The 21,137-nt window shown below is 47.8% G+C and overlaps 14 non-coding genes across 14 annotated transcripts; all 14 read left to right on the forward strand.

Annotated features, from left to right (window-relative positions):
- Positions 1 to 908: 908 nt before the first annotated feature.
- LOC142693638 (U2 spliceosomal RNA) lies at positions 909 to 1,099 on the forward strand. Its single transcript, XR_012861960.1, has one exon. It is a non-coding gene; the product is annotated as a U2 spliceosomal RNA (small nuclear RNA).
- Positions 1,100 to 2,399: 1,300 nt separating this feature from the next.
- On the forward strand, positions 2,400 to 2,590 carry LOC142693639 (U2 spliceosomal RNA). The gene has a single exon (XR_012861961.1). It is a non-coding gene; the product is annotated as a U2 spliceosomal RNA (small nuclear RNA).
- A 1,264-nt stretch (positions 2,591 to 3,854) lies between these two features.
- Positions 3,855 to 4,045, forward strand: LOC142693640 (U2 spliceosomal RNA). Its single transcript, XR_012861962.1, has one exon. It is a non-coding gene; the product is annotated as a U2 spliceosomal RNA (small nuclear RNA).
- Positions 4,046 to 5,341: 1,296 nt separating this feature from the next.
- On the forward strand, positions 5,342 to 5,532 carry LOC142693642 (U2 spliceosomal RNA). Its single transcript, XR_012861964.1, has one exon. It is a non-coding gene; the product is annotated as a U2 spliceosomal RNA (small nuclear RNA).
- A 1,284-nt stretch (positions 5,533 to 6,816) lies between these two features.
- LOC142693643 (U2 spliceosomal RNA) lies at positions 6,817 to 7,007 on the forward strand. Its single transcript, XR_012861965.1, has one exon. It is a non-coding gene; the product is annotated as a U2 spliceosomal RNA (small nuclear RNA).
- A 1,296-nt stretch (positions 7,008 to 8,303) lies between these two features.
- Positions 8,304 to 8,494, forward strand: LOC142693645 (U2 spliceosomal RNA). The gene has a single exon (XR_012861966.1). It is a non-coding gene; the product is annotated as a U2 spliceosomal RNA (small nuclear RNA).
- Positions 8,495 to 9,774: 1,280 nt separating this feature from the next.
- Positions 9,775 to 9,965, forward strand: LOC142693646 (U2 spliceosomal RNA). Its single transcript, XR_012861967.1, has one exon. It is a non-coding gene; the product is annotated as a U2 spliceosomal RNA (small nuclear RNA).
- A 1,284-nt stretch (positions 9,966 to 11,249) lies between these two features.
- On the forward strand, positions 11,250 to 11,440 carry LOC142693647 (U2 spliceosomal RNA). The gene has a single exon (XR_012861968.1). It is a non-coding gene; the product is annotated as a U2 spliceosomal RNA (small nuclear RNA).
- A 1,280-nt stretch (positions 11,441 to 12,720) lies between these two features.
- On the forward strand, positions 12,721 to 12,911 carry LOC142693648 (U2 spliceosomal RNA). The gene has a single exon (XR_012861969.1). It is a non-coding gene; the product is annotated as a U2 spliceosomal RNA (small nuclear RNA).
- A 1,284-nt stretch (positions 12,912 to 14,195) lies between these two features.
- Positions 14,196 to 14,386, forward strand: LOC142693649 (U2 spliceosomal RNA). The gene has a single exon (XR_012861970.1). It is a non-coding gene; the product is annotated as a U2 spliceosomal RNA (small nuclear RNA).
- Positions 14,387 to 15,682: 1,296 nt separating this feature from the next.
- LOC142693650 (U2 spliceosomal RNA) lies at positions 15,683 to 15,873 on the forward strand. Its single transcript, XR_012861971.1, has one exon. It is a non-coding gene; the product is annotated as a U2 spliceosomal RNA (small nuclear RNA).
- Positions 15,874 to 17,173: 1,300 nt separating this feature from the next.
- On the forward strand, positions 17,174 to 17,364 carry LOC142693651 (U2 spliceosomal RNA). Its single transcript, XR_012861972.1, has one exon. It is a non-coding gene; the product is annotated as a U2 spliceosomal RNA (small nuclear RNA).
- Positions 17,365 to 18,632: 1,268 nt separating this feature from the next.
- On the forward strand, positions 18,633 to 18,823 carry LOC142693652 (U2 spliceosomal RNA). Its single transcript, XR_012861973.1, has one exon. It is a non-coding gene; the product is annotated as a U2 spliceosomal RNA (small nuclear RNA).
- A 1,281-nt stretch (positions 18,824 to 20,104) lies between these two features.
- LOC142693741 (U2 spliceosomal RNA) lies at positions 20,105 to 20,295 on the forward strand. The gene has a single exon (XR_012862053.1). It is a non-coding gene; the product is annotated as a U2 spliceosomal RNA (small nuclear RNA).
- The last annotated feature ends 842 nt before the right edge of the window (positions 20,296 to 21,137 follow it).

Below are 21,137 nucleotides of genomic sequence, written 5' to 3' on the forward strand. Positions count from 1 at the left end.
TAGGGGAACAGCAAACAGCCAATAAAGCAGCCCGCCCGCTCGCCTGCCCGCCACAATGGACCTACCTGTGTACACTAGATGGATGTGATGGAATGTACTGTCGTCCCTACATTTCAAGAAGAAGTAAGAATTGCAGTTGCAACAAAGCCTTGCTTGCCTACAAAGAGAGCAGCAATTTGGATTTGTTACTATGTTACCTAGAAGAATAACAAACTGTGCAAGGATGGAGGTTGTAGGAGCAAGGAGAAGTTGTCTGTAAAGTTGGTGGATGCCTATTTTCCATTTTGCAGTCCCTTGTCTCCCTCTTGTGGCCTCCTGGAGGCAACTAGCTGTGCAAAAAAAAGACAGCCTGGCGGCCGGCTGTTGCAGTGTTGCCCTCTCAGGCAACACTGAGTGACTGACTGAGCCTCACCGTCTTATATAAAGTTCAGACGGAACTTTGCACGTGTCATAGTGGAGCCCTCAGGATTCCAGAGCCAGCTTTCTGACATCATAATGGGGCCTCAGAGATAAAAGCCTGGGCCCAGGCAGTGTTGGTCAGTGCTGCTCAGCAGGCAGCACTGGACTGGACTGGATTACAGGTGATACAAGGTGTGAAGGAACAAGGGGTGGCTGTGGGCATGCACTTGCTGCCGCTGCCAGTGTTTATCTGCATGGCAGCAGGGCATTTGGGCGTTGCCAGGAAGGCGTTTTTATGTAGATTCCTCCTCTTTCAGCACTGCATTGTGGTGCAAGCAAAAGAAGCAAATCCTGTCTGGCTTCCTCTCCGGCCTTTATTCACCTCCCGTGTAGCTGTGAGTGTGTGAGCCTGCAGGGCCCCATGGAATTGCCTAGAAGTAGGCTGAATCGCTGCAAGGGCTGAACAGCAGTATCGGGCAGGCTCGGGCAACGCGCGGCCCGTTCGGGTTATCGCTTCTCGGCCTTTTGGCTAAGATCAAGTGTAGTATCTGTTCTTATCAGTTTAATATCTGATACGTCCCCTATCTGGGGACCATATATTAAATGGATTTTTAGAACAGGGAGATGGAAATAGAGCTTGCTCTGTCCACTCCACGCATTGACCTGGTATTGCAGTATTTCCAGGACCGGTGCACCCTTTCCTTATGTGTTGACTAAAAGCAGATTCCAAAAGTGTTTTTTGTCTTTGCTATTGTTTCTGTCTTTCTGAAGGGATCTCCCCTTTTAATCCCATTATTTCAACACCTGTTGGACAATGCATGAGTGATAATGAGCTCATTGATTAAATGCAATTAATGAATAGATTGCCACCTCTTGTTGTGTGTCGTCTGTGTTTCTGTGTTTCCGGCATTTCACATTGGAACACCTCATTCACCTTCCTTGTCTTCTCTCCGCCCTCCCTTTTAGGTAAGTTAAAGAGCTGCACCTGAGCCAGCCACTGATTGATTGATTGATTGATTGATTGATTGATTGATTGATTGATTGATTGATTGATTGATTGATGCAGCACAACAGTCAAATAGTGGAGTGGAGTAGGGGAACAGCAAACAGCCAATAAAGCAGCCCGCCCGCTCGCCTGCCCGCCACAATGGACCTACCTGTGTACACTAGATGGATGTGATGGAATGTACTGTCGTCCCTACATTTCAAGAAGAAGTAAGAATTGCAGTTGCAACAAAGCCTTGCTTGCCTACAAAGAGAGCAGCAATTTGGATTTGTTACTATGTTACCTAGAAGAATAACAAACTGTGCAAGGATGGAGGTTGTAGGAGCAAGGAGAAGTTGTCTGTAAAGTTGGTGGATGCCTATTTTCCATTTTGCAGTCCCTTGTCTCCCTCTTGTGGCCTCCTGGAGGCAACTAGCTGTGCAAAAAAAAGACAGCCTGGCGGCCGGCTGTTGCAGTGTTGCCCTCTCAGGCAACACTGAGTGACTGACTGAGCCTCACCGTCTTATATAAAGTTCAGACGGAACTTTGCACGTGTCATAGTGGAGCCCTCAGGATTCCAGAGCCAGCTTTCTGACATCATAATGGGACCTCAGAGATAAAAGCCTGGGCCCAGGCAGTGTTGGTCAGTGCTGCTCAGCAGGCAGCACTGGACTGGACTGGATTACAGCTGATACAAGGTGTGAAGGAACAAGGGGTGGCTGTGGGCATGCACTTGCTGCCGCTGCCAGTGTTTATCTGCATGGCAGCAGGGCATTTGGGCGTTGCCAGGAAGGCGTTTTTATGTAGATTCCTCCTCTTTCAGCACTGCATTGTGGTGCAAGCAAAAGAAGCAAATCCTGTCTGGCTTCCTCTCCGGCCTTTATTCACCTCCCGTGTAGCTGTGAGTGTGTGAGCCTGCAGGGCCCCATGGAATTGCCTAGAAGTAGGCTGAATCGCTGCAAGGGCTGAACAGCAGTATCGGGCAGGCTCGGGCAACGCGCGGCCCGTTCGGGTTATCGCTTCTCGGCCTTTTGGCTAAGATCAAGTGTAGTATCTGTTCTTATCAGTTTAATATCTGATACGTCCCCTATCTGGGGACCATATATTAAATGGATTTTTAGAACAGGGAGATGGAAATAGAGCTTGCTCTGTCCACTCCACGCATTGACCTGGTATTGCAGTATTTCCAGGACCGGTGCACCCTTTCCTTATGTGTTGACTAAAAGCAGATTCCAAAAGTGTTTTTTGTCTTTGCTATTGTTTCTGTCTTTCTGAAGGGATCTCCCCTTTTAATCCCATTATTTCAACACCTGTTGGACAATGCATGAGTGATAATGAGCTCATTGATTAAATGCAATTAATGAATAGATTGCCACCTCTTGTTGTGTGTCGTCTGTGTTTCTGTGTTTCCGGCATTTCACATTGGAACACCTCATTCACCTTCCTTGTCTTCTCTCCGCCCTCCCTTTTAGGTAAGTTAAAGAGCTGCACCTGAGCCAGCCACTGATTGATTGATTGATTGATTGATTGATGCAGCACAACAGTCAAATAGTGGAGTGGAGTAGGGGAACAGCAAACAGCCAATAAAGCAGCCCGCCCGCTCGCCTGCCCGCCACAATGGACCTACCTGTGTACACTAGATGGATGTGATGGAATGTACTGTCGTCCCTACATTTCAAGAAGAAGTAAGAATTGCAGTTGCAACAAAGCCTTGCTTGCCTACAAAGAGAGCAGCAATTTGGATTTGTTACTATGTTACCTAGAAGAATAACAAACTGTGCAAGGATGGAGGTTGTAGGAGCAAGGAGAAGTTGTCTGTAAAGTTGGTGGATGCCTATTTTCCATTTTGCAGTCCCTTGTCTCCCTCTTGTGGCCTCCTGGAGGCAACTAGCTGTGCAAAAAAAAGACAGCCTGGCGGCCGGCTGTTGCAGTGTTGCCCTCTCAGGCAACACTGAGTGACTGACTGAGCCTCACCGTCTTATATAAAGTTCAGACGGAACTTTGCACGTGTCACAGTGGAGCCCTCAGGATTCCAGAGCCAGCTTTCTGACATCATAATGGGGCCTCAGAGATAAAAGCCTGGGCCCAGGCAGTGTTGGTCAGTGCTGCTCAGCAGGCAGCACTGGACTGGACTGGATTACAGCTGATACAAGGTGTGAAGGAACAAGGGGTGGCTGTGGGCATGCACTTGCTGCCGCTGCCAGTGTTTATCTGCATGGCAGCAGGGCATTTGGGCGTTGCCAGGAAGGTGTTTTTATGTAGATTCCTCCTCTTTCAGCACTGCATTGTGGTGCAAGCAAAAGAAGCAAATCCTGTCTGGCTTCCTCTCCGGCCTTTATTCACCTCCCGTGTAGCTGTGAGTGTGTGAGCCTGCAGGGCCCCATGGAATTGCCTAGAAGTAGGCTGAATCGCTGCAAGGGCTGAACAGCAGTATCGGGCAGGCTCGGGCAACGCGCGGCCCGTTCGGGTTATCGCTTCTCGGCCTTTTGGCTAAGATCAAGTGTAGTATCTGTTCTTATCAGTTTAATATCTGATACGTCCCCTATCTGGGGACCATATATTAAATGGATTTTTAGAACAGGGAGATGGAAATAGAGCTTGCTCTGTCCACTCCACGCATTGACCTGGTATTGCAGTATTTCCAGGACCGGTGCACCCTTTCCTTATGTGTTGACTAAAAGCAGATTCCAAAAGTGTTTTTTGTCTTTGCTATTGTTTCTGTCTTTCTGAAGGGATCTCCCCTTTTAATCCCATTATTTCAACACCTGTTGGACAATGCATGAGTGATAATGAGCTCATTGATTAAATGCAATTAATGAATAGATTGCCACCTCTTGTTGTGTGTCGTCTGTGTTTCTGTGTTTCCGGCATTTCACATTGGAACACCTCATTCACCTTCCTTGTCTTCTCTCCGCCCTCCCTTTTAGGTAAGTTAAAGAGCTGCACCTGAGCCAGCCACTGATTGATTGATTGATTGATTGATTGATTGATTGATTGATTGATTGATTGATTGATTGATGCAGCACAACAGTCAAATAGTGGAGTGGAGTAGGGGAACAGCAAACAGCCAATAAAGCAGCCCGCCCGCTCGCCTGCCCGCCACAATGGACCTACCTGTGTACACTAGATGGATGTGATGGAATGTACTGTCGTCCCTACATTTCAAGAAGAAGTAAGAATTGCAGTTGCAACAAAGCCTTGCTTGCCTACAAAGAGAGCAGCAATTTGGATTTGTTACTATGTTACCTAGAAGAATAACAAACTGTGCAAGGATGGAGGTTGTAGGAGCAAGGAGAAGTTGTCTGTAAAGTTGGTGGATGCCTATTTTCCATTTTGCAGTCCCTTGTCTCCCTCTTGTGGCCTCCTGGAGGCAACTAGCTGTGCAAAAAAAAGACAGCCTGGCGGCCGGCTGTTGCAGTGTTGCCCTCTCAGGCAACACTGAGTGACTGACTGAGCCTCACCGTCTTATATAAAGTTCAGACGGAACTTTGCACGTGTCATAGTGGAGCCCTCAGGATTCCAGAGCCAGCTTTCTGACATCATAATGGGACCTCAGAGATAAAAGCCTGGGCCCAGGCAGTGTTGGTCAGTGCTGCTCAGCAGGCAGCACTGGACTGGACTGGATTACAGCTGATACAAGGTGTGAAGGAACAAGGGGTGGCTGTGGGCATGCACTTGCTGCCGCTGCCAGTGTTTATCTGCATGGCAGCAGGGCATTTGGGCGTTGCCAGGAAGGCGTTTTTATGTAGATTCCTCCTCTTTCAGCACTGCATTGTGGTGCAAGCAAAAGAAGCAAATCCTGTCTGGCTTCCTCTCCGGCCTTTATTCACCTCCCGTGTAGCTGTGAGTGTGTGAGCCTGCAGGGCCCCATGGAATTGCCTAGAAGTAGGCTGAATCGCTGCAAGGGCTGAACAGCAGTATCGGGCAGGCTCGGGCAACGCGCGGCCCGTTCGGGTTATCGCTTCTCGGCCTTTTGGCTAAGATCAAGTGTAGTATCTGTTCTTATCAGTTTAATATCTGATACGTCCCCTATCTGGGGACCATATATTAAATGGATTTTTAGAACAGGGAGATGGAAATAGAGCTTGCTCTGTCCACTCCACGCATTGACCTGGTATTGCAGTATTTCCAGGACCGGTGCACCCTTTCCTTATGTGTTGACTAAAAGCAGATTCCAAAAGTGTTTTTTGTCTTTGCTATTGTTTCTGTCTTTCTGAAGGGATCTCCCCTTTTAATCCCATTATTTCAACACCTGTTGGACAATGCATGAGTGATAATGAGCTCATTGATTAAATGCAATTAATGAATAGATTGCCACCTCTTGTTGTGTGTCGTCTGTGTTTCTGTGTTTCCGGCATTTCACATTGGAACACCTCATTCACCTTCCTTGTCTTCTCTCCGCCCTCCCTTTTAGGTAAGTTAAAGAGCTGCACCTGAGCCAGCCACTGATTGATTGATTGATTGATTGATTGATTGATTGATTGATTGATTGATGCAGCACAACAGTCAAATAGTGGAGTGGAGTAGGGGAACAGCAAACAGCCAATAAAGCAGCCCGCCCGCTCGCCTGCCCGCCACAATGGACCTACCTGTGTACACTAGATGGATGTGATGGAATGTACTGTCGTCCCTACATTTCAAGAAGAAGTAAGAATTGCAGTTGCAACAAAGCCTTGCTTGCCTACAAAGAGAGCAGCAATTTGGATTTGTTACTATGTTACCTAGAAGAATAACAAACTGTGCAAGGATGGAGGTTGTAGGAGCAAGGAGAAGTTGTCTGTAAAGTTGGTGGATGCCTATTTTCCATTTTGCAGTCCCTTGTCTCCCTCTTGTGGCCTCCTGGAGGCAACTAGCTGTGCAAAAAAAAGACAGCCTGGCGGCCGGCTGTTGCAGTGTTGCCCTCTCAGGCAACACTGAGTGACTGACTGAGCCTCACCGTCTTATATAAAGTTCAGACGGAACTTTGCACGTGTCATAGTGGAGCCCTCAGGATTCCAGAGCCAGCTTTCTGACATCATAATGGGGCCTCAGAGATAAAAGCCTGGGCCCAGGCAGTGTTGGTCAGTGCTGCTCAGCAGGCAGCACTGGACTGGACTGGATTACAGCTGATACAAGGTGTGAAGGAACAAGGGGTGGCTGTGGGCATGCACTTGCTGCCGCTGCCAGTGTTTATCTGCATGGCAGCAGGGCATTTGGGCGTTGCCAGGAAGGCGTTTTTATGTAGATTCCTCCTCTTTCAGCACTGCATTGTGGTGCAAGCAAAAGAAGCAAATCCTGTCTGGCTTCCTCTCCGGCCTTTATTCACCTCCCGTGTAGCTGTGAGTGTGTGAGCCTGCAGGGCCCCATGGAATTGCCTAGAAGTAGGCTGAATCGCTGCAAGGGCTGAACAGCAGTATCGGGCAGGCTCGGGCAACGCGCGGCCCGTTCGGGTTATCGCTTCTCGGCCTTTTGGCTAAGATCAAGTGTAGTATCTGTTCTTATCAGTTTAATATCTGATACGTCCCCTATCTGGGGACCATATATTAAATGGATTTTTAGAACAGGGAGATGGAAATAGAGCTTGCTCTGTCCACTCCACGCATTGACCTGGTATTGCAGTATTTCCAGGACCGGTGCACCCTTTCCTTATGTGTTGACTAAAAGCAGATTCCAAAAGTGTTTTTTGTCTTTGCTATTGTTTCTGTCTTTCTGAAGGGATCTCCCCTTTTAATCCCATTATTTCAACACCTGTTGGACAATGCATGAGTGATAATGAGCTCATTGATTAAATGCAATTAATGAATAGATTGCCACCTCTTGTTGTGTGTCGTCTGTGTTTCTGTGTTTCCGGCATTTCACATTGGAACACCTCATTCACCTTCCTTGTCTTCTCTCCGCCCTCCCTTTTAGGTAAGTTAAAGAGCTGCACCTGAGCCAGCCACTGATTGATTGATTGATTGATTGATTGATTGATTGATTGATTGATTGATTGATTGATTGATGCAGCACAACAGTCAAATAGTGGAGTGGAGTAGGGGAACAGCAAACAGCCAATAAAGCAGCCCGCCCGCTCGCCTGCCCGCCACAATGGACCTACCTGTGTACACTAGATGGATGTGATGGAATGTACTGTCGTCCCTACATTTCAAGAAGAAGTAAGAATTGCAGTTGCAACAAAGCCTTGCTTGCCTACAAAGAGAGCAGCAATTTGGATTTGTTACTATGTTACCTAGAAGAATAACAAACTGTGCAAGGATGGAGGTTGTAGGAGCAAGGAGAAGTTGTCTGTAAAGTTGGTGGATGCCTATTTTCCATTTTGCAGTCCCTTGTCTCCCTCTTGTGGCCTCCTGGAGGCAACTAGCTGTGCAAAAAAAAGACAGCCTGGCGGCCGGCTGTTGCAGTGTTGCCCTCTCAGGCAACACTGAGTGACTGACTGAGCCTCACCGTCTTATATAAAGTTCAGACGGAACTTTGCACGTGTCATAGTGGAGCCCTCAGGATTCCAGAGCCAGCTTTCTGACATCATAATGGGGCCTCAGAGATAAAAGCCTGGGCCCAGGCAGTGTTGGTCAGTGCTGCTCAGCAGGCAGCACTGGACTGGACTGGATTACAGCTGATACAAGGTGTGAAGGAACAAGGGGTGGCTGTGGGCATGCACTTGCTGCCGCTGCCAGTGTTTATCTGCATGTCAGCAGGGCATTTGGGCGTTGCCAGGAAGGCGTTTTTATGTAGATTCCTCCTCTTTCAGCACTGCATTGTGGTGCAAGCAAAAGAAGCAAATCCTGTCTGGCTTCCTCTCCGGCCTTTATTCACCTCCCGTGTAGCTGTGAGTGTGTGAGCCTGCAGGGCCCCATGGAATTGCCTAGAAGTAGGCTGAATCGCTGCAAGGGCTGAACAGCAGTATCGGGCAGGCTCGGGCAACGCGCGGCCCGTTCGGGTTATCGCTTCTCGGCCTTTTGGCTAAGATCAAGTGTAGTATCTGTTCTTATCAGTTTAATATCTGATACGTCCCCTATCTGGGGACCATATATTAAATGGATTTTTAGAACAGGGAGATGGAAATAGAGCTTGCTCTGTCCACTCCACGCATTGACCTGGTATTGCAGTATTTCCAGGACCGGTGCACCCTTTCCTTATGTGTTGACTAAAAGCAGATTCCAAAAGTGTTTTTTGTCTTTGCTATTGTTTCTGTCTTTCTGAAGGGATCTCCCCTTTTAATCCCATTATTTCAACACCTGTTGGACAATGCATGAGTGATAATGAGCTCATTGATTAAATGCAATTAATGAATAGATTGCCACCTCTTGTTGTGTGTCGTCTGTGTTTCTGTGTTTCCGGCATTTCACATTGGAACACCTCATTCACCTTCCTTGTCTTCTCTCCGCCCTCCCTTTTAGGTAAGTTAAAGAGCTGCACCTGAGCCAGCCACTGATTGATTGATTGATTGATTGATTGATTGATTGATTGATTGATGCAGCACAACAGTCAAATAGTGGAGTGGAGTAGGGGAACAGCAAACAGCCAATAAAGCAGCCCGCCCGCTCGCCTGCCCGCCACAATGGACCTACCTGTGTACACTAGATGGATGTGATGGAATGTACTGTCGTCCCTACATTTCAAGAAGAAGTAAGAATTGCAGTTGCAACAAAGCCTTGCTTGCCTACAAAGAGAGCAGCAATTTGGATTTGTTACTATGTTACCTAGAAGAATAACAAACTGTGCAAGGATGGAGGTTGTAGGAGCAAGGAGAAGTTGTCTGTAAAGTTGGTGGATGCCTATTTTCCATTTTGCAGTCCCTTGTCTCCTTCTTGTGGCCTCCTGGAGGCAACTAGCTGTGCAAAAAAAAGACAGCCTGGCGGCCGGCTGTTGCAGTGTTGCCCTCTCAGGCAACACTGAGTGACTGACTGAGCCTCACCGTCTTATATAAAGTTCAGACGGAACTTTGCACGTGTCATAGTGGAGCCCTCAGGATTCCAGAGCCAGCTTTCTGACATCATAATGGGGCCTCAGAGATAAAAGCCTGGGCCCAGGCAGTGTTGGTCAGTGCTGCTCAGCAGGCAGCACTGGACTGGACTGGATTACAGCTGATACAAGGTGTGAAGGAACAAGGGGTGGCTGTGGGCATGCACTTGCTGCCGCTGCCAGTGTTTATCTGCATGGCAGCAGGGCATTTGGGCGTTGCCAGGAAGGCGTTTTTATGTAGATTCCTCCTCTTTCAGCACTGCATTGTGGTGCAAGCAAAAGAAGCAAATCCTGTCTGGCTTCCTCTCCGGCCTTTATTCACCTCCCGTGTAGCTGTGAGTGTGTGAGCCTGCAGGGCCCCATGGAATTGCCTAGAAGTAGGCTGAATCGCTGCAAGGGCTGAACAGCAGTATCGGGCAGGCTCGGGCAACGCGCGGCCCGTTCGGGTTATCGCTTCTCGGCCTTTTGGCTAAGATCAAGTGTAGTATCTGTTCTTATCAGTTTAATATCTGATACGTCCCCTATCTGGGGACCATATATTAAATGGATTTTTAGAACAGGGAGATGGAAATAGAGCTTGCTCTGTCCACTCCACGCATTGACCTGGTATTGCAGTATTTCCAGGACCGGTGCACCCTTTCCTTATGTGTTGACTAAAAGCAGATTCCAAAAGTGTTTTTTGTCTTTGCTATTGTTTCTGTCTTTCTGAAGGGATCTCCCCTTTTAATCCCATTATTTCAACACCTGTTGGACAATGCATGAGTGATAATGAGCTCATTGATTAAATGCAATTAATGAATAGATTGCCACCTCTTGTTGTGTGTCGTCTGTGTTTCTGTGTTTCCGGCATTTCACATTGGAACACCTCATTCACCTTCCTTGTCTTCTCTCCGCCCTCCCTTTTAGGTAAGTTAAAGAGCTGCACCTGAGCCAGCCACTGATTGATTGATTGATTGATTGATTGATTGATTGATTGATTGATTGATGCAGCACAACAGTCAAATAGTGGAGTGGAGTAGGGGAACAGCAAACAGCCAATAAAGCAGCCCGCCCGCTCGCCTGCCCGCCACAATGGACCTACCTGTGTACACTAGATGGATGTGATGGAATGTACTGTCGTCCCTACATTTCAAGAAGAAGTAAGAATTGCAGTTGCAACAAAGCCTTGCTTGCCTACAAAGAGAGCAGCAATTTGGATTTGTTACTATGTTACCTAGAAGAATAACAAACTGTGCAAGGATGGAGGTTGTAGGAGCAAGGAGAAGTTGTCTGTAAAGTTGGTGGATGCCTATTTTCCATTTTGCAGTCCCTTGTCTCCCTCTTGTGGCCTCCTGGAGGCAACTAGCTGTGCAAAAAAAAGACAGCCTGGCGGCCGGCTGTTGCAGTGTTGCCCTCTCAGGCAACACTGAGTGACTGACTGAGCCTCACCGTCTTATATAAAGTTCAGACGGAACTTTGCACGTGTCATAGTGGAGCCCTCAGGATTCCAGAGCCAGCTTTCTGACATCATAATGGGGCCTCAGAGATAAAAGCCTGGGCCCAGGCAGTGTTGGTCAGTGCTGCTCAGCAGGCAGCACTGGACTGGACTGGATTACAGCTGATACAAGGTGTGAAGGAACAAGGGGTGGCTGTGGGCATGCACTTGCTGCCGCTGCCAGTGTTTATCTGCATGGCAGCAGGGCATTTGGGCGTTGCCAGGAAGGCGTTTTTATGTAGATTCCTCCTCTTTCAGCACTGCATTGTGGTGCAAGCAAAAGAAGCAAATCCTGTCTGGCTTCCTCTCCGGCCTTTATTCACCTCCCGTGTAGCTGTGAGTGTGTGAGCCTGCAGGGCCCCATGGAATTGCCTAGAAGTAGGCTGAATCGCTGCAAGGGCTGAACAGCAGTATCGGGCAGGCTCGGGCAACGCGCGGCCCGTTCGGGTTATCGCTTCTCGGCCTTTTGGCTAAGATCAAGTGTAGTATCTGTTCTTATCAGTTTAATATCTGATACGTCCCCTATCTGGGGACCATATATTAAATGGATTTTTAGAACAGGGAGATGGAAATAGAGCTTGCTCTGTCCACTCCACGCATTGACCTGGTATTGCAGTATTTCCAGGACCGGTGCACCCTTTCCTTATGTGTTGACTAAAAGCAGATTCCAAAAGTGTTTTTTGTCTTTGCTATTGTTTCTGTCTTTCTGAAGGGATCTCCCCTTTTAATCCCATTATTTCAACACCTGTTGGACAATGCATGAGTGATAATGAGCTCATTGATTAAATGCAATTAATGAATAGATTGCCACCTCTTGTTGTGTGTCGTCTGTGTTTCTGTGTTTCCGGCATTTCACATTGGAACACCTCATTCACCTTCCTTGTCTTCTCTCCGCCCTCCCTTTTAGGTAAGTTAAAGAGCTGCACCTGAGCCAGCCACTGATTGATTGATTGATTGATTGATTGATTGATTGATTGATTGATGCAGCACAACAGTCAAATAGTGGAGTGGAGTAGGGGAACAGCAAACAGCCAATAAAGCAGCCCGCCCGCTCGCCTGCCCGCCACAATGGACCTACCTGTGTACACTAGATGGATGTGATGGAATGTACTGTCGTCCCTACATTTCAAGAAGAAGTAAGAATTGCAGTTGCAACAAAGCCTTGCTTGCCTACAAAGAGAGCAGCAATTTGGATTTGTTACTATGTTACCTAGAAGAATAACAAACTGTGCAAGGATGGAGGTTGTAGGAGCAAGGAGAAGTTGTCTGTAAAGTTGGTGGATGCCTATTTTCCATTTTGCAGTCCCTTGTCTCCCTCTTGTGGCCTCCTGGAGGCAACTAGCTGTGCAAAAAAAAGACAGCCTGGCGGCCGGCTGTTGCAGTGTTGCCCTCTCAGGCAACACTGAGTGACTGACTGAGCCTCACCGTCTTATATAAAGTTCAGACGGAACTTTGCACGTGTCATAGTGGAGCCCTCAGGATTCCAGAGCCAGCTTTCTGACATCATAATGGGGCCTCAGAGATAAAAGCCTGGGCCCAGGCAGTGTTGGTCAGTGCTGCTCAGCAGGCAGCACTGGACTGGACTGGATTACAGCTGATACAAGGTGTGAAGGAACAAGGGGTGGCTGTGGGCATGCACTTGCTGCCGCTGCCAGTGTTTATCTGCATGGCAGCAGGGCATTTGGGCGTTGCCAGGAAGGCGTTTTTATGTAGATTCCTCCTCTTTCAGCACTGCATTGTGGTGCAAGCAAAAGAAGCAAATCCTGTCTGGCTTCCTCTCCGGCCTTTATTCACCTCCCGTGTAGCTGTGAGTGTGTGAGCCTGCAGGGCCCCATGGAATTGCCTAGAAGTAGGCTGAATCGCTGCAAGGGCTGAACAGCAGTATCGGGCAGGCTCGGGCAACGCGCGGCCCGTTCGGGTTATCGCTTCTCGGCCTTTTGGCTAAGATCAAGTGTAGTATCTGTTCTTATCAGTTTAATATCTGATACGTCCCCTATCTGGGGACCATATATTAAATGGATTTTTAGAACAGGGAGATGGAAATAGAGCTTGCTCTGTCCACTCCACGCATTGACCTGGTATTGCAGTATTTCCAGGACCGGTGCACCCTTTCCTTATGTGTTGACTAAAAGCAGATTCCAAAAGTGTTTTTTGTCTTTGCTATTGTTTCTGTCTTTCTGAAGGGATCTCCCCTTTTAATCCCATTATTTCAACACCTGTTGGACAATGCATGAGTGATAATGAGCTCATTGATTAAATGCAATTAATGAATAGATTGCCACCTCTTGTTGTGTGTCGTCTGTGTTTCTGTGTTTCCGGCATTTCACATTGGAACACCTCATTCACCTTCCTTGTCTTCTCTCCGCCCTCCCTTTTAGGTAAGTTAAAGAGCTGCACCTGAGCCAGCCACTGATTGATTGATTGATTGATTGATTGATTGATTGATTGATTGATTGATGCAGCACAACAGTCAAATAGTGGAGTGGAGTAGGGGAACAGCAAACAGCCAATAAAGCAGCCCGCCCGCTCGCCTGCCCGCCACAATGGACCTACCTGTGTACACTAGATGGATGTGATGGAATGTACTGTCGTCCCTACATTTCAAGAAGAAGTAAGAATTGCAGTTGCAACAAAGCCTTGCTTGCCTACAAAGAGAGCAGCAATTTGGATTTGTTACTATGTTACCTAGAAGAATAACAAACTGTGCAAGGATGGAGGTTGTAGGAGCAAGGAGAAGTTGTCTGTAAAGTTGGTGGATGCCTATTTTCCATTTTGCAGTCCCTTGTCTCCCTCTTGTGGCCTCCTGGAGGCAACTAGCTGTGCAAAAAAAAGACAGCCTGGCGGCCGGCTGTTGCAGTGTTGCCCTCTCAGGCAACACTGAGTGACTGACTGAGCCTCACCGTCTTATATAAAGTTCAGACGGAACTTTGCACGTGTCATAGTGGAGCCCTCAGGATTCCAGAGCCAGCTTTCTGACATCATAATGGGGCCTCAGAGATAAAAGCCTGGGCCCAGGCAGTGTTGGTCAGTGCTGCTCAGCAGGCAGCACTGGACTGGACTGGATTACAGCTGATACAAGGTGTGAAGGAACAAGGGGTGGCTGTGGGCATGCACTTGCTGCCGCTGCCAGTGTTTATCTGCATGGCAGCAGGGCATTTGGGCGTTGCCAGGAAGGCGTTTTTATGTAGATTCCTCCTCTTTCAGCACTGCATTGTGGTGCAAGCAAAAGAAGCAAATCCTGTCTGGCTTCCTCTCCGGCCTTTATTCACCTCCCGTGTAGCTGTGAGTGTGTGAGCCTGCAGGGCCCCATGGAATTGCCTAGAAGTAGGCTGAATCGCTGCAAGGGCTGAACAGCAGTATCGGGCAGGCTCGGGCAACGCGCGGCCCGTTCGGGTTATCGCTTCTCGGCCTTTTGGCTAAGATCAAGTGTAGTATCTGTTCTTATCAGTTTAATATCTGATACGTCCCCTATCTGGGGACCATATATTAAATGGATTTTTAGAACAGGGAGATGGAAATAGAGCTTGCTCTGTCCACTCCACGCATTGACCTGGTATTGCAGTATTTCCAGGACCGGTGCACCCTTTCCTTATGTGTTGACTAAAAGCAGATTCCAAAAGTGTTTTTTGTCTTTGCTATTGTTTCTGTCTTTCTGAAGGGATCTCCCCTTTTAATCCCATTATTTCAACACCTGTTGGACAATGCATGAGTGATAATGAGCTCATTGATTAAATGCAATTAATGAATAGATTGCCACCTCTTGTTGTGTGTCGTCTGTGTTTCTGTGTTTCCGGCATTTCACATTGGAACACCTCATTCACCTTCCTTGTCTTCTCTCCGCCCTCCCTTTTAGGTAAGTTAAAGAGCTGCACCTGAGCCAGCCACTGATTGATTGATTGATTGATTGATTGATTGATTGATTGATTGATTGATTGATTGATTGATGCAGCACAACAGTCAAATAGTGGAGTGGAGTAGGGGAACAGCAAACAGCCAATAAAGCAGCCCGCCCGCTCGCCTGCCCGCCACAATGGACCTACCTGTGTACACTAGATGGATGTGATGGAATGTACTGTCGTCCCTACATTTCAAGAAGAAGTAAGAATTGCAGTTGCAACAAAGCCTTGCTTGCCTACAAAGAGAGCAGCAATTTGGATTTGTTACTATGTTACCTAGAAGAATAACAAACTGTGCAAGGATGGAGGTTGTAGGAGCAAGGAGAAGTTGTCTGTAAAGTTGGTGGATGCCTATTTTCCATTTTGCAGTCCCTTGTCTCCCTCTTGTGGCCTCCTGGAGGCAACTAGCTGTGCAAAAAAAAGACAGCCTGGCGGCCGGCTGTTGCAGTGTTGCCCTCTCAGGCAACACTGAGTGACTGACTGAGCCTCACCGTCTTATATAAAGTTCAGACGGAACTTTGCACGTGTCATAGTGGAGCCCTCAGGATTCCAGAGCCAGCTTTCTGACATCATAATGGGGCCTCAGAGATAAAAGCCTGGGCCCAGGCAGTGTTGGTCAGTGCTGCTCAGCAGGCAGCACTGGACTGGACTGGATTACAGCTGATACAAGGTGTGAAGGAACAAGGGGTGGCTGTGGGCATGCACTTGCTGCCGCTGCCAGTGTTTATCTGCATGGCAGCAGGGCATTTGGGCGTTGCCAGGAAGGCGTTTTTATGTAGATTCCTCCTCTTTCAGCACTGCATTGTGGTGCAAGCAAAAGAAGCAAATCCTGTCTGGCTTCCTCTCCGGCCTTTATTCACCTCCCGTGTAGCTGTGAGTGTGTGAGCCTGCAGGGCCCCATGGAATTGCCTAGAAGTAGGCTGAATCGCTGCAAGGGCTGAACAGCGGTATCGGGCAGGCTCGGGCAACGCGCGGCCCGTTCGGGTTATCGCTTCTCGGCCTTTTGGCTAAGATCAAGTGTAGTATCTGTTCTTATCAGTTTAATATCTGATACGTCCCCTATCTGGGGACCATATATTAAATGGATTTTTAGAACAGGGAGATGGAAATAGAGCTTGCTCTGTCCACTCCACGCATTGACCTGGTATTGCAGTATTTCCAGGACCGGTGCACCCTTTCCTTATGTGTTGACTAAAAGCAGATTCCAAAAGTGTTTTTTGTCTTTGCTATTGTTTCTGTCTTTCTGAAGGGATCTCCCCTTTTAATCCCATTATTTCAACACCTGTTGGACAATGCATGAGTGATAATGAGCTCATTGATTAAATGCAATTAATGAATAGATTGCCACCTCTTGTTGTGTGTCGTCTGTGTTTCTGTGTTTCCGGCATTTCACATTAAAACACCTCATTCACCTTCCTTGTCTTCTCTCCGCCCTCCCTTTTAGGTAAGTTAAAGAGCTGCACCTGAGCCAGCCACTGATTGATTGATTGATTGATTGATTGATTGATTGATTGATTGATTGATTGATTGATTGATTGATGCAGCACAACAGTCAAATAGTGGAGTGGAGTAGGGGAACAGCAAACAGCCAATAAAGCAGCCCGCCCGCTCGCCTGCCCGCCACAATGGACCTACCTGTGTACACTAGATGGATGTGATGGAATGTACTGTCGTCCCTACATTTCAAGAAGAAGTAAGAATTGCAGTTGCAACAAAGCCTTGCTTGCCTACAAAGAGAGCAGCAATTTGGATTTGTTACTATGTTACCTAGAAGAATAACAAACTGTGCAAGGATGGAGGTTGTAGGAGCAAGGAGAAGTTGTCTGTAAAGTTGGTGGATGCCTATTTTCCATTTTGCAGTCCCTTGTCTCCCTCTTGTGGCCTCCTGGAGGCAACTAGCTGTGCAAAAAAAAGACAGCCTGGCGGCCGGCTGTTGCAGTGTTGCCCTCTCAGGCAACACTGAGTGACTGACTGAGCCTCACCGTCTTATATAAAGTTCAGACGGAACTTTGCACGTGTCATAGTGGAGCCCTCAGGATTCCAGAGCCAGCTTTCTGACATCATAATGGGGCCTCAGAGATAAAAGCCTGGGCCCAGGCAGTGTTGGTCAGTGCTGCTCAGCAGGCAGCACTGGACTGGACTGGATTACAGCTGATACAAGGTGTGAAGGAACAAGGGGTGGCTGTGGGCATGCACTTGCTGCCGCTGCCAGTGTTTATCTGCATGGCAGCAGGGCATTTGGGCGTTGCCAGGAAGGCGTTTTTATGTCGATTCCTCCTCTTTCAGCACTGCATTGTGGTGCAAGCAAAAGAAGCAAATCCTGTCTGGCTTCCTCTCCGGCCTTTATTCACCTCCCGTGTAGCTGTGAGTGTGTGAGCCTGCAGGGCCCCATGGAATTGCCTAGAAGTAGGCTGAATCGCTGCAAGGGCTGAACAGCAGTATCGGGCAGGCTCGGGCAACGCGCGGCCCGTTCGGGTTATCGCTTCTCGGCCTTTTGGCTAAGATCAAGTGTAGTATCTGTTCTTATCAGTTTAATATCTGATACGTCCCCTATCTGGGGACCATATATTAAATGGATTTTTAGAACAGGGAGATGGAAATAGAGCTTGCTCTGTCCACTCCACGCATTGACCTGGTATTGCAGTATTTCCAGGACCGGTGCACCCTTTCCTTATGTGTTGACTAAAAGCAGATTCCAAAAGTGTTTTTTGTCTTTGCTATTGTTTCTGTCTTTCTGAAGGGATCTCCCCTTTTAATCCCATTATTTCAACACCTGTTGGACAATGCATGAGTGATAATGAGCTCATTGATTAAATGCAATTAATGAATAGATTGCCACCTCTTGTTGTGTGTCGTCTGTGTTTCTGTGTTTCCGGCATTTCACATTGGAACACCTCATTCACCTTCCTTGTCTTCTCTCCGCCCTCCCTTTTAGGTAAGTTAAAGAGCTGCACCTGAGCCAGCCACTGATTGATTGATTGATTGATTGATTGATTGATGCAGCACAACAGTCAAATAGTGGAGTGGAGTAGGGGAACAGCAAACAGCCAATAAAGCAGCCCGCCCGCTCGCCTGCCCGCCACAATGGACCTACCTGTGTACACTAGATGGATGTGATGGAATGTACTGTCGTCCCTACATTTCAAGAAGAAGTAAGAATTGCAGTTGCAACAAAGCCTTGCTTGCCTACAAAGAGAGCAGCAATTTGGATTTGTTACTATGTTACCTAGAAGAATAACAAACTGTGCAAGGATGGAGGTTGTAGGAGCAAGGAGAAGTTGTCTGTAAAGTTGGTGGATGCCTATTTTCCATTTTGCAGTCCCTTGTCTCCCTCTTGTGGCCTCCTGGAGGCAACTAGCTGTGCAAAAAAAAGACAGCCTGGCGGCCGGCTGTTGCAGTGTTGCCCTCTCAGGCAACACTGAGTGACTGACTGAGCCTCACCGTCTTATATAAAGTTCAGACGGAACTTTGCACGTGTCATAGTGGAGCCCTCAGGATTCCAGAGCCAGCTTTCTGACATCATAATGGGGCCTCAGAGATAAAAGCCTGGGCCCAGGCAGTGTTGGTCAGTGCTGCTCAGCAGGCAGCACTGGACTGGACTGGATTACAGCTGATACAAGGTGTGAAGGAACAAGGGGTGGCTGTGGGCATGCACTTGCTGCCGCTGCCAGTGTTTATCTGCATGGCAGCAGGGCATTTGGGCGTTGCCAGGAAGGCGTTTTTATGTAGATTCCTCCTCTTTCAGCACTGCATTGTGGTGCAAGCAAAAGAAGCAAATCCTGTCTGGCTTCCTCTCCGGCCTTTATTCACCTCCCGTGTAGCTGTGAGTGTGTGAGCCTGCAGGGCCCCATGGAATTGCCTAGAAGTAGGCTGAATCGCTGCAAGGGCTGAACAGCAGTATCGGGCAGGCTCGGGCAACGCGCGGCCCGTTCGGGTTATCGCTTCTCGGCCTTTTGGCTAAGATCAAGTGTAGTATCTGTTCTTATCAGTTTAATATCTGATACGTCCCCTATCTGGGGACCATATATTAAATGGATTTTTAGAACAGGGAGATGGAAATAGAGCTTGCTCTGTCCACTCCACGCATTGACCTGGTATTGCAGTATTTCCAGGACCGGTGCACCCTTTCCTTATGTGTTGACTAAAAGCAGATTCCAAAAGTGTTTTTTGTCTTTGCTATTGTTTCTGTCTTTCTGAAGGGATCTCCCCTTTTAATCCCATTATTTCAACACCTGTTGGACAATGCATGAGTGATAATGAGCTCATTGATTAAATGCAATTAATGAATAGATTGCCACCTCTTGTTGTGTGTCGTCTGTGTTTCTGTGTTTCCGGCATTTCACATTGGAACACCTCATTCACCTTCCTTGTCTTCTCTCCGCCCTCCCTTTTAGGTAAGTTAAAGAGCTGCACCTGAGCCAGCCACTGATTGATTGATTGATTGATTGATTGATTGATTGATTGATTGATTGATGCAGCACAACAGTCAAATAGTGGAGTGGAGTAGGGGAACAGCAAACAGCCAATAAAGCAGCCCGCCCGCTCGCCTGCCCGCCACAATGGACCTACCTGTGTACACTAGATGGATGTGATGGAATGTACTGTCGTCCCTACATTTCAAGAAGTAAGAATTGCAGTTGCAACAAAGCCTTGCTTGCCTACAAAGAGAGCAGCAATTTGGATTTGTTACTATGTTACCTAGAAGAATAACAAACTGTGCAAGGATGGAGGTTGTAGGAGCAAGGAGAAGTTGTCTGTAAAGTTGGTGGATGCCTATTTTCCATTTTGCAGTCCCTTGTCTCCCTCTTGTGGCCTCCTGGAGGCAACTAGCTGTGCAAAAAAAAGACAGCCTGGCGGCCGGCTGTTGCAGTGTTGCCCTCTCAGGCAACACTGAGTGACTGACTGAGCCTCACCGTCTTATATAAAGTTCAGACGGAACTTTGCACGTGTCATAGTGGAGCCCTCAGGATTCCAGAGCCAGCTTTCTGACATCATAATGGGGCCTCAGAGATAAAAGCCTGGGCCCAGGCAGTGTTGGTCAGTGCTGCTCAGCAGGCAGCACTGGACTGGACTGGATTACAGCTGATACAAGGTGTGAAGGAACAAGGGGTGGCTGTGGGCATGCACTTGCTGCCGCTGCCAGTGTTCATCTGCATGGCAGCAGGGCATTTGGGCGTTGCCAGGAAGGCGTTTTTATGTAGATTCCTCCTCTTTCAGCACTGCATTGTGGTGCAAGCAAAAGAAGCAAATCCTGTCTGGCTTCCTCTCCGGCCTTTATTCACCTCCCGTGTAGCTGTGAGTGTGTGAGCCTGCAGGGCCCCATGGAATTGCCTAGAAGTAGGCTGAATCGCTGCAAGGGCTGAACAGCAGTATCGGGCAGGCTCGGGCAACGCGCGGCCCGTTCGGGTTATCGCTTCTCGGCCTTTTGGCTAAGATCAAGTGTAGTATCTGTTCTTATCAGTTTAATATCTGATACGTCCCCTATCTGGGGACCATATATTAAATGGATTTTTAGAACAGGGAGATGGAAATAGAGCTTGCTCTGTCTACTACACGCATTGACCTGGTATTGCAGTATTTCCAGGACCGGTGCACCCTTTCCTTATGTGTTGACTAAAAGCAGATTCCAAAAGTGTTTTTTGTCTTTGCTATTGTTTCTGTCTTTCTGAAGGGATCTCCCCTTTTAATCCCATTATTTCAACACCTGTTGGACAATGCATGAGTGATAATGAGCTCATTGATTAAATGCAATTAATGAATAGATTGCCACCTCTTGTTGTGTGTCGTCTGTGTTTCTGTGTTTCCGGCATTTCACATTGGAACACCTCATTCACCTTCCTTGTCTTCTCTCCGCCCTCCCTTTTAGGTAAGTTAAAGAGCTGCACCTGAGCCAGCCACTGATTGATTGATTGATTGATTGATTGATTGATTGATTGATTGATTGATTGATGCAGCACAACAGTCAAATAGTGGAGTGGAGTAGGGGAACAGCAAACAGCCAATAAAGCAGCCCGCCCGCTCGCCTGCCCGCCACAATGGACCTACCTGTGTACACTAGATGGATGTGATGGAATGTACTGTCGTCCCTACATTTCAAGAAGAAGTAAGAATTGCAGTTGCAACAAAGCCTTGCTTGCCTACAAAGAGAGCAGCAATTTGGATTTGTTACTATGTTACCTAGAAGAATAACAAACTGTGCAAGGATGGAGGTTGTAGGAGCAAGGAGAAGTTGTCTGTAAAGTTGGTGGATGCCTATTTTCCATTTTGCAGTCCCTTGTCTCCCTCTTGTGGCCTCCTGGAGGCAACTAGCTGTGCAAAAAAAAGACAGCCTGGCGGCCGGCTGTTGCAGTGTTGCCCTCTCAGGCAACACTGAGTGACTGACTGAGCCTCACCGTCTTATATAAAGTTCAGACGGAACTTTGCACGTGTCATAGTGGAGCCC

Source organism: Rhinoderma darwinii (assembly GCF_050947455.1).
Source record: "Rhinoderma darwinii isolate aRhiDar2 chromosome 5 unlocalized genomic scaffold, aRhiDar2.hap1 SUPER_5_unloc_44, whole genome shotgun sequence".
NCBI classification, from domain to species: domain Eukaryota; kingdom Metazoa; phylum Chordata; class Amphibia; order Anura; family Rhinodermatidae; genus Rhinoderma; species Rhinoderma darwinii.